This window comes from Callorhinus ursinus, unplaced genomic scaffold (genome assembly GCF_003265705.2).
Source record: "Callorhinus ursinus isolate GAN/ISIS: 27379988/994484 unplaced genomic scaffold, GSC_fseal_2.0 scaffold4, whole genome shotgun sequence".
Taxonomy (NCBI): domain Eukaryota; kingdom Metazoa; phylum Chordata; class Mammalia; order Carnivora; family Otariidae; genus Callorhinus; species Callorhinus ursinus.
Window position 1 is genome coordinate 155,147,185 of NW_027397066.1, and position 10,952 is coordinate 155,158,136.

Below are 10,952 nucleotides of genomic sequence, written 5' to 3' on the forward strand. Positions count from 1 at the left end.
ATATGTCTAACTTTTTTTTTTAAAGATTTCATTTACTGGGGCCCCTGGGTGGCTCAGTCATTAGGCGTCTGCCTTCGGCTCAGGTCATGATCCCAGGGTCCTGGGATCGAGCCCTGCCTCGGGCTCCCTACTCTGCGGGAAGCCTGCTTCTCCTTCTCCCACTCCCCCTGTTTGTGTTCCCTCTCTTGCTGTGTCTCTCTCTGTCAAATAAATAAATAAAATCTTAAAAAAAATTTCATTTATTTATTTGACAGCGAGATAGAGAAAGAGCAGAAGTAGGCAGAGCGGCAGGCAGAGGGCGAGGGAGAAGCAGGCTGCCTGCTGAGCAGGGAGCCTGATATGGGGCTCAATCCCAGACCCTGGGATCATGAGCTGAGCCAAAGGCAGACGCTCAACCGACTGAGCCACCCAGGCACCCCTACGTCTTTTTTTTTTAATTTTTTAAAATTTATTTTTATTTTTAATTTTTTTACGTCTAACGTTTTAAAACAAACTGCCAAACTGTTTTCCAAAGTGGTTGCACCATTTCACATTCTCACCACGAGTGTATGAGAGTTCCATTTGCTCTACATCCACGTCAACACTGGGTATGGTCAATCTCTTCAATTTTAACCACTTAGGTGTGTCATGGTGTATTATTCTGGTTATAAGTTATATTTTCCTAATGACTAATGATGTTGAGCCTCTTTGCACATGCTTATCTGTTACCCATACATCTTGGTTACTGATGTGTCTGTTCAAAAAGTTTTTAAAAGAAAACAAATTGTAAAAGCTAAGCCTGTTAGGTAAATTTTTTTCATGAATTTAATTTCTATGCTTTATTCCACTGTCTAAAGTTATCATTTTTTCACACTTGAAAACATCGTGGTAAAATATACACAACATAAAACTTACATTTTCACTGTTTTTAACTGTATGGTTCAGTGGTACTAAGTACACAGTCATTATCATGCAATGGTCACCACCACCCATCTTCAGAAATTTTGTCATCATTCCAAATTGAAACTCTTTATCCAGTAAACACTAACTCTCCACTCCTCCCCCCACCCCCAGCCCCTGGCAACCACCATTCTACTTTGTGTCTATCTGAATTTGGCCACTCTACGCACAGTATCTGTTCTTTGGTGACTGGCTTATTTCACTCAGTACAATGTCCTCAAGGTTTGTCCATGTTGCAGCCTGTGTCAGAATTTTCTTCCTTCTTTACAGCTGAATGATATTCTTTTGTATGTATATAACATTTTGTTTATCCACTATCCATCAATGGACACTTGGGTGGCTTCTAGCTTTTGGGTTATTGTCAATAATACTGTTACAAACATGGGTGTACAGATATCTGAATCCGTTATTAATTGCACTTTTTATTTTACAGTATATTTTTTAACCAAGTGCCTTTTTTTAAAGATTTATTTATTTATTTGAGAGAGAGAGGGAGCGAGCGAGGGAGCATGAGTGGGGGGAGGGGCAGAGGGAAAGAATCTTCTAGCAGACTCCGCAGTGGAGCAGGAAGCCCAACGCAGAGCTCAATTTCATGACCCATGAGTTCATGACCTGCGCCAAAACCAAGAGTCAGACGTTTAACCAACTGAGCCACTCCGGTGCCCCTAATCGCTTGCATTTTAATGGTTGCATCCCATTGCCTACCACAGGGTCTGACACATAGCGAGCATTTAATAAATATATGTGAAGTTAATAGCCGAATGAATGAGTGCGTGAGTGAGTGAGTATATGAGTGATTCCCACACTGGACGCCAGCTCACGCACAGCTACATCATTCGTCCTGTAGGTGTCAGTCACGGTGTCCTAACGTCAGGCTGCTGCGTCCGTGAAGAAGCTGATCTCTGAATCCCTTCCAAGAAGTGAAGAAAACACTTCGCCTGTTTTGGTTTGTCACCCTCGCCACCACTGTTGCCCCACGGGAGGCCCATCTGCCTGAAGTCTCTGCGTGGGTCACAGGCTACTAACTCAGGGGGAGGCACAGCTGAGGCTAGTCCGAGAAGTTCTCTCCTCTGAGACATCTCGGGAACCGCTCACCGCATTCCTTCCCATGAGATCACAACAATATCAACAGCTCACATATTTGTGTGCTTACTCTGTGTCAGGTGCCCCAGAAGCAGCATCTCATTTAACTGATTAATAACCCCAAATTAGGCACTGTAGGTTTCCTCACTTTATAAAACAAACAAAAAGGCACAAGGAAGTTAATGAACTTGCCCACAGTCATGTAGCTGGGAAGTGGAAGAGCCAGGATCCGAATCCAGGCGCTCTTCCCCAGAACCTACCAGGCCGAAGGAAAAAAAAACACAACCAACCACTCAGGCTGAAAGCAGTTTTCAAGTAGTTATGTTGACATTAACTAGAGTCATCCTAAGATAATTTTTTTCTAAGTTTGAGTACTATTTATTGACTATATTTTGGAAAACACATGAAAAAACTTGAAGTCACATAAGCCCACCCAAAAAAGATCATCACTCTTAACACATTAACATGTTTCCTCCCGGTGTTTTGCCCTTACTTATGTCTTTTAATTCAGATGACATTAATGACTGTCTCCATTCTCTTAAGAAAGAGGCATTAGTCCTCTCTTGATGTATCTGCCATTCGCACGAGCTCCTCCTGTCTTCTCTCTGTGCGTCTCTAATGTGTCCCTGCCAAATGACACAGTACAAAATGAAAATGTTAATGTATAGTAACAATGATGGCAGTTGACAGTGAGTGGCCACCACAAGCCAGGCCCTGTGCTGAGCAGGCACCTCACATACGTTACCTCCTGTGGTTCTCAAGGCAACCATATTAGGTGGGAGCCATTATTCTGCTCGTTTTACTGATGAGGAATCTGAGACTTAACATTTAACATGTGGCTCCTCCTCCTTCCTTCCTTTCCTGAAGAACTCAGTCCTAACACCACTGTGTCCACACAGGGGGTGGTAAGGGGTCGAGACTGGGGTGTCAGAGCCCCCACTTTACCCCCAAGCGGTTGAAGAACATGTCTGCACGTCTGCATGAGGGTAGAGGGGCTTCTTGGTATGGGGGGGGACTCGGTGTGGGGTATGAGGCCCTGAACAGGGTGAAGAGAGCCAACGGTGGTGTGGGAGGGTGCCCCCGTGGGGGGGGGAGGGTGGCAGAACCTGAGCAGATGGAGGATGGAGTCCCCATGGGCAGCATGGGTATGAGATCCTGAGCAGGGTGAAGAAGGGGACTGCGGGTGGGGGAGGGGTGCTGGGGCCCAAGCTGGGGGAGGACGGCATCCACATCGGGGAGGGACACAGTGACAACGGGAGACTGGTTACAGGAAGGGGAGCAATCAATAGGTAGTCATATGACACACAACGTAAGCCAGACATGCCTCTGTTGAAGAGTCACAACTAAGTAAAGGGAGGGAACTGGAATGAATTCTGTGGTGCTAGACGGGCACTGAGCTCTTGGTGTGAGGTCACTGTGTTCAACAGTCCAGCAGACACAGAAATAAACATATATGTATAGATGTAAATATATGAATGTATCTTCACGGATCTCCCTAGCTCTGTCCACTGAGAGGGCCTGGGAGCCACAGCACCCCAACTGTATCAAGCGCACCCTAACCTTGGTTTCTGAGTTCTCTGCTATAAAGAACTGGTGCTACCGGGACAAATGGCCAAGAGAGGACTAGAATGTTCGTTTGTTATTTGTATAAGGACGTGCTCAAAGATGAACAGGGACATCTCAAAAGGACATAGGAATCAGCTCAGAGAGGCTTCCACTGGCCCAGCAGAGGACAATTTGAATATTAAAATTAAAAAAACAAAACTGTAGTAATGGACTATAGCCTATTGAACAACACAGGAACCCATGATTCCATAGTCATGTAAATAAATAAGTGAACTTAAGTCTCATGAAGAACAGGTTTCAAATGACCTCCCCACAAAATAAGTAATAATTGCAATAGAAAAAGAAACTTTACAGTGGAGAGAGGTTGGCAGGCACCATCTTAATCAAATGGCAAAAGCAATCATTCCAGTAACGGTTAAAATTGAAATCAGGAGCAGCCTGAGAGGTCAAAGTGAAAACAATACAGTCACTTGTGTGATGTTCCTGCCAAGGATCCATAGTCTGAATCCAGTGAAGAGGAAACACCAGACAAACCCAGACTGAGGACATTCCACAAGACAACTGACATGTAATCCACACGCGTTTTAAGCTTCTGCAGTTCCAGGCTGAAAAGCAGTTCCACGTAGAGTCAAATGCAACATGTGACCCCGGGTTAGATCCTTTGCTATAAACAACATTACTGGCACAACGGATAACTCTCCAGCCTAAAGATTGGACGGTAGTAAGGTATTAATGTTAATTTCCTGACTTTGATGGCTGTGTCCCACACAAGTGGAAGGTTTTTATTTGTGGGAAGGACATGCCAAGGCATGGGGCATGATGCAGCACAGCAACTTATTCTCAAAGGCGCAGCGGAGAAAAAAAACGAATTTTCGTTTTACTTGCAACCTTTATGTAGGTTTTTTTTTCTTTTTAAGATGAATTAATATATCCAAGTTCACCTAACTACTTAGAGGCAGGATTCAAATCCAGGTCTAGAAACCAAGTTCTCCAGGGGCGCCTGGGCGGTTCAGTCGGTTAAGCGTCTGCCTTCGGCTCAGGTCATGATCCCAGGGTCCTGGGATCGAGCCCCGCATCGGGCTCCCTGCTCAGCAGGAAGACTGCTTCTCCTTCTCCCACTCCCCCTGCTTGTGCTCCCTCTCTTGCTGGGTCTCTCTCTGTCAAATAATCCTTAAAAAAAAAAAAAAAAATAGAAACCAAGTTTTCCAGCTCTAAATTGTTCATTCACTCCTCTGTAAGACAGTCCCTTCTGGCGTGGGGAGGCGGCCTGGGGGTGGGAGCCCCATTCAGCTGGCTCTTGTGTCTTCTGAAATGTCCCCGTCGATCTTTGAGCACTTCCTTATAATAACAGAATATCGGGGCACCTGGGCGGCTGTCGGTTAAGCCTTCAGCTCAGGTCATGATCCCGGGGTCCTGGGATCAAGCCCGGCATCAGGCTGTCTGCTCAGTGGGGAGTCTGCTTATCCCTCTCCCTCTGCCTCTCCCCACCACTCATGCTGGTGTGCACTCTCTCTCTCTCTCTCTCTCAAATAAAATCTAAAAATAATAATAATAGAATATTATAGGCCCCTTTTGTCCTCTGTCGCTCCGGCCACTTGCCCTAGGAGCAGTGGTTCCTCTCGGCAGAGGTGGGGGAAGGCGCCGCTCATCACAAACTCTAGAGCAACAGCAGAAGCGACCCCTGGATGTCACATACTCAACGGTGCTGCTGTGTATTCGTTTCTAGGCCCAGCTTTCTCATTCACCTTCAGGCCCCACGCGCCCAGCGCTGGCCTGGATCCTAAATGTGAAAGCACATAGTACTCTCCGTGTAGTGGCCCGTGTGTAGTATGCAACACAGCAGAAGCAAGAGCAGAGGGGTCACGTGTACATGGCCTGTATGCCCACCCCCGTGGAACAGGAACACAGCCAGGCCCTTTCCCCCTTGGTTGGCCTGCCCCAGGCGCCACTCAGCTCAGGGCCCTGCGCGCTGCAGGCGGTCAACGTCGGCACAGGTGTTTCCATCTGGTGAACCTTCTAAACTTCTCACGGTCTGCACTCAGTCGCTGAGACTGATGGCATTATTTCCTTTGCTTCTTGAGCCAGGGAGAGCACACTTCTTGGCACTCGGCAGTATTTATTCAAGAGAGATCGAGCATGAGTGGGGGTTGGGGCAGAGGGAGAGGGAGAAGCAGACACCCCGCTGAGCAGGGAGCCCAAAGCGGGGCTCGATCCCAGGACCCAGGGGTCATGACCTGAGCCGGAGGCAGACGCTTCACCGACTGAGCCACCCAGGCGCCCAGGTCCTTGGCGGCATCACAGCTTCCTGGGCTGCTCCAGATCTTACTCCAGAGGTAGCTGAGCTGCGTCTGGGCCCCTAGAAGGATCCGGCCCTTCCCACCTGAGGACTAAGGGCAGATGGGCCCAGGCCCAGAAGGCTGCAGACACAGGGAAGGACCAATGCGGGGGCCCTGCGGTGACAAGGAGGGGTTGCGCCTGCTCAGAAGGGCCCTCTCCACCACCGACGGGGCTTGGAAGCACACAGCCGCACCTAACAGCTTCACTTTCTGGTGCTCAGTAAGCATCGGGATGAGAGACAATGGTTTTTTTTTTTTTCGTCTTGAAAAGCCTCGAGCAACCATTTAAACACATAGCTCTTCTGGATTTTCTATTAGAGGGAAATTCTTAACATCCACGAAGATACTTCTTGAACCTGTGCCCCTTGTGGGTGGAAAACCGGAAGGTAAACTCGACTGTCCGAAAGAAAGTGGTCCTAGTCTGACAGAGACCACAGGACGGCACCCACCAGTTGCTCACGTTTCCTCTGGACCACGCGGGCACCAGACCGCTCCAGGCGGGCGTCGGCAGCCGCTCTCTCAGCTCTCTTCCTTTCCTCATCCCCTGTGGGGCCTCCCTCTCCCCACACAATCCAGCCAGAATCACGAGGCTCCGGCTCAGGCGGCGCTGGAGGGGAGCGGGCCTGGTGAGCCAAGAGGGCAGGGGTGCAGGGGGGGTGTCACGTCCAGGGAAATAGGCCCTCCCGGGCTGTGGCACAGGACATTTCTAAAAGACCTGCCTCTCTTGGGGCGCCTGGGTGGCTCAGTCGGTTAAGCGTCTGCCTTCGGCTCAGGTCATGATCCCAGGGTCCTGGGATCGAGCCCCGCATTGGGTTCCCTGCTCAGCAGAGAGCCTGCTTCTCCCTCTCCCTCTGCCTGCCTCTCTGCCTACTTGTGCTCTCTCTCTCTCTCTCTCTCTGTCAAATAAACAAATAAAATCTTAAAAAAAAAAAAAAATCTTTTAAAAGACCTGCCTCTCTTGATGAGGTAGTATGGTTTTCAAAACAGCCACAACCATCCCTCCCACCCCGCATGCCTTTTGGCAGTGTAACTCTCTCCACTCCTCCTATCAAGAGATGGGGTCCACATCCCTCCCAGAGTCCTGGCTGGCCCTGTGACTTTTTTAGACAATAGAATGCAGAAGTGACACCGAGTGACTCCAAGGCCTTGGCAAGAAAGGCCTCTCAGAACCAAGCAGCCATGCTGTTAAGAATTGGCCTGGCCACGGAAAGGTTGAGGGGCTCCATGGAGAACTGAGGCCCACCAGCTGAGGGCCAGCACTGACTGCAGCCTCGTGAGGGAGGCCATCTTGGTCCCGTGCCGATGGGCTCCCCTCCGACTGCAGCCACCCAAGCAACCCCAGGCAAGAATGGGCAGCAAAAGCGCCTGCCTGAGCCCGGCCCGGCTGGCAGGTTCATGAGCAAACAAACGGTTGGTTTTAAGTCACTAAGTTTTGAGGGTAGGAGGTTGTTACACTGGAAAGATAACGAAAACGCTGCCAAAGCTGAGTGCTTTTCCTAGCAAGGCCCTGGAGCGTTCGTGTACCCCTTTTCTTCATCTTACCAAGAACCTGCCTCATCTTCCAAGCTGCGCATGGCCCAGAGCCCCAGGACGGGGAGAAGGAAATGAATACAACCTACCAGTTATACCAGGAAGTATTTAGTGAGAGCCTGAAACACATTCAGCATCACTTTCGGTGCCGCAGGAATACGAAGACATATCTGGGAGCCTCTCTGCCACCGGGAAACCTACACTCCAGAAGAAAAATTACAATTCATAAACACAACACAATGGCAGGCACCTCAGGATCGCATACAAGTATGTGAAGGGGCTCTGAATATCAGTTCCCAGAGCCAGGCTGGAGCTGCCAGGGAAGGACGGAAGATGGTGCAGCTGGCCCTAGTCCTTGAGGATGGGAAGGACTGACCGAGATGGAAGAGAATATCCTGGGTGTGTATATAGAGAGGGTGTTTAATTAAAGGTAAAAAGATATAAATGAGCTTGCTGAGGAGAGGGGCAGCATAATGCTGAGAGGACAAAGGGGCGGGAAGACAACAGCCAGGCCAGAATGAAGAGAGGTCTCACCAGCCAATGCTGTCGCTAGGGCTCACTGGGATGTTTCAATGACATTTAAAAGCTGACATCAGCAAAGCCCGCACGGCATGGCATTCTGTAAAGCCCTGAGGAAGAGCTCCAAGAATGAGCCTTTTGTCAGAGCAGGGCCCACCTGGAGAAGGAAACGAGGCAGGGGCCAGGTTCCGGAGGGTTCGGGGGACGGCTGTCCTCAGGCAGGAAGAAGGTGCACACCTGTTTGCATTTAATGTGGCTCAGCCCTGACTATGCCATCAATCAAACTACTTCCTAAATCAGAGTCCACATTTGTCACAAAGGGAAGCTTCCCCTGTCCCGGCCAGCATCCAGGCATTCACACAGCCATGCTCTGCCCCTGGGAAGAGGACACTGGGAACCCCAGTGCCCTGACGTCTCTCTCCACCAAATCTGCTCCACCTCTCCAGCCTTCCTCCTCCCCTCTTTTGGAGGGGGGGTTGTACCACTGTCCCCAACAGGCTTCTCCTGGCTCCTCCGTGTTGCCTCAGCCATGCCGGGGCCCTGAACTCACTGGAAGGCTACACCCACACCATCCCTCAAAAATGACAGTCCCATCCACCAACCGTCTTAAGGTGGGAGGAGCCATTTAAGACAGTTCCTACCCTAAGGGAAGCTATACGGCCAGTATCCTTGCTCCTAACTTATAGGTGGTGATACTGAGTCATGGAAATGATTTACCAGGGCATTCTCAACACTCCAGTGACTCATCAGGGTCAAAATCCCACAAAGCCCAACCCACAAGTTGTGTGACTTCGGGCACGTATCTCCTCCGCTCTGTGCCGTATCACCAACAGCGCCCCTCGCTGGTGCCTGAGGTTTTGCCTAGGGCTCTGCTGTAGCAGTGCCGGGGTCCCACCTCTCAGACCCTGTTAGATCTCTACCATTAAAGCCAGAATCCCAAACCCAACACAGAGTTGCAAATCGAGGAATTCTGGCTGAGGATAACCTGGGTGGTTGTGTGTACCTCTGAGAGAGGGAATGTCATCAAATGTGTGTCTTTGTGTGTGTGTGTCCATGCTGATGCGGTCGATTAAGTTCCCTCTCTTGTGATGTGTAAGAATTCTTAAAAAGAATAAACAAGTTGAGACCCCGGCCTTAATGCAGACCCAGCCTGTAAGGGGATGTGCATTCCAGAAACAGATGGCCAGCTAGGCCAGGCACCTATTCTGGAGGACTCTTAGCGATTCTGTTGGACTCTGGCTCTTAGCTGTGTTCCTAGTGTCCACAGAAGCCTCACAAGTTGACTTCCTTCTCCTTCCAGAAGGGAAAGGGCTAAGTTTATTAAGCTATGCGATGCTGGGAAAGGCACAACAATTTCATGTGCATGTCTTACAAATCCTCCCAACAGCGAGCTATTGTCCCACCTACTCACGAGGACACGGAGGACACCATGCCTCACAAAGGCTACCTTTGCCAAGTCACACTGCCAAGTGTGGGGGCGTCACCTTCCACCAAGCAGGCTCTGCAGGGCACTGGACTGACCTGGAACCTCCCGCTCCCCTCCCACTCCTCCAGTCCTTGACCCCAGCAAGTCATGTCCCTGCCTCCATCACATCTCTCCCTCGGCCTGGGGCACCCACCTCTCCACCAGCCAGATCGCCCCCAAGGCCCACGCCTCCTCTGCCCTGGAGCTTACACATCTCATGATCAGACCCCCTTCAATGACCCCCTATAGCTGCCCCTCGCTCGGGGTCCTCCTGGTTGCCTGTAATCCAGTCCCCATCCCACTCACCCGCACCGCACCAGGCGCACAGTAGATCCCGCTAGGGGTCGCTAAGTGCCCCCCACCCCTCCGATCCGCCAGCAAGCACCAAGGGACACGACCCCGACGTCCCCCCTCCCTCGGGCGCGGGGTCCAGCAGTCGAAGGAGGGAAGGGCGGCGGCTGGAGAACAGCCTGGGAAGCACTGAAATGCCCAGAAACGTGCTGTGACCGGAAACCTCCTGGGCGTGGCGACACTGCGAGAGCCAAGGCTCAGCGGGCGCGGGTACGCCCGTCGCGGGCCCTAGGCGGCCCTGGACCGACCCCTCCCGCGCCGCCGGCCCCGTCCCTTCCCCTGATGGGCCAGTAATGATTCTCCAGGGCCACTGTCTTCCGCGGGAAGGGCGACGCGGCCATGGGGGCTGAGACCAGGCCTCCACCCGGCGGCGCAAAAACCGCTTTCGCCCTCGTCCCCTCCCACCTCCCTCCACGCCCCAGCCCCCCGTCCCACTCTAGCCTGTCCCCCTCCCCGCCCCCGCCCCTTACCTCTCCGGCTCTGCCTCCCTCCGCCCCTCCCCCTCCTCTCCCTCCCTCCCTCCCTGCCCCCCTGGTCCCACCCCTCCTCTCTGCGCTTCCGCACCCTTCCCGCCCCGCCCCGCCCCGTCCCCCCCGCGCACCCCGCGGCGCAGTCTCCAGGCGCCGCGCGTCACCGCTCGGCCCACTTCCTCCGCAGCCAATCAGTGCTCTCCTCCGCATCCGGCCCGTGCTCCCGGGGGAAACCTGTGGCCCCAGACGCGGAATCCGGGACAGTGTGTGCAGTCAGCGTGCGCGAGTGCGCCTGCGGTGCAGAAGGAACCAGACGATGGGGGGGGGGGGGATGAGGGGCGCGCCGCCAGTCATTTGGCTGTAGTCGTGGCGCTGCCACTATCGTGTGTGTTAACCTTTAGCACTTTATGACCTACAAAATGCTTTTCTATGAATGATCTCACTTGGGCTTCAAAACAACCCAGGGAGGCTGGCGGGTAGGAGATGAAAACTGGGAGAGGTAGAGGAATGCGCCCCAGGTCCCAGACTGGGCGGCGGGGCCCGCTTGGGTCAGGTGCCGGCCCAGGCCGCGCTCCACCGCCCTTCTGCTCGGAAACCGAGGACAAGTTGAAGCACGGAGTGATCGTCTCGGTCAGCCCCGATTTCGGGCTGAGATCCACTTGCCTGGGCTACTCTTTTAAGAGTGTCGACGGT

At 52.0% G+C, this 10,952-nt stretch overlaps 1 long non-coding RNA gene across 3 annotated transcripts; it reads right to left on the reverse strand.

The window, feature by feature from the left end:
• Nucleotides 1-431: 431 nt before the first annotated feature.
• LOC112825704 (uncharacterized) lies at nt 432-10,295 on the reverse strand. Of its 3 annotated transcripts, XR_012378104.1 has the most exons (4): nt 8,977-9,736; nt 8,131-8,210; nt 7,544-7,651; nt 432-2,648 (listed from the first exon to the last, which is right to left on the reverse strand). It is a non-coding gene; the product is annotated as an uncharacterized lncRNA (long non-coding RNA). The 3 variants fall into 3 exon arrangements; XR_003208786.2 differs by lacking the exons at nt 8,131-8,210; nt 8,977-9,736 and adding an exon at nt 10,260-10,295; XR_003208785.2 differs by having other exon boundaries at nt 8,131-9,736.
• Between the last annotated feature and the right edge of the window lie 657 nt (nt 10,296-10,952).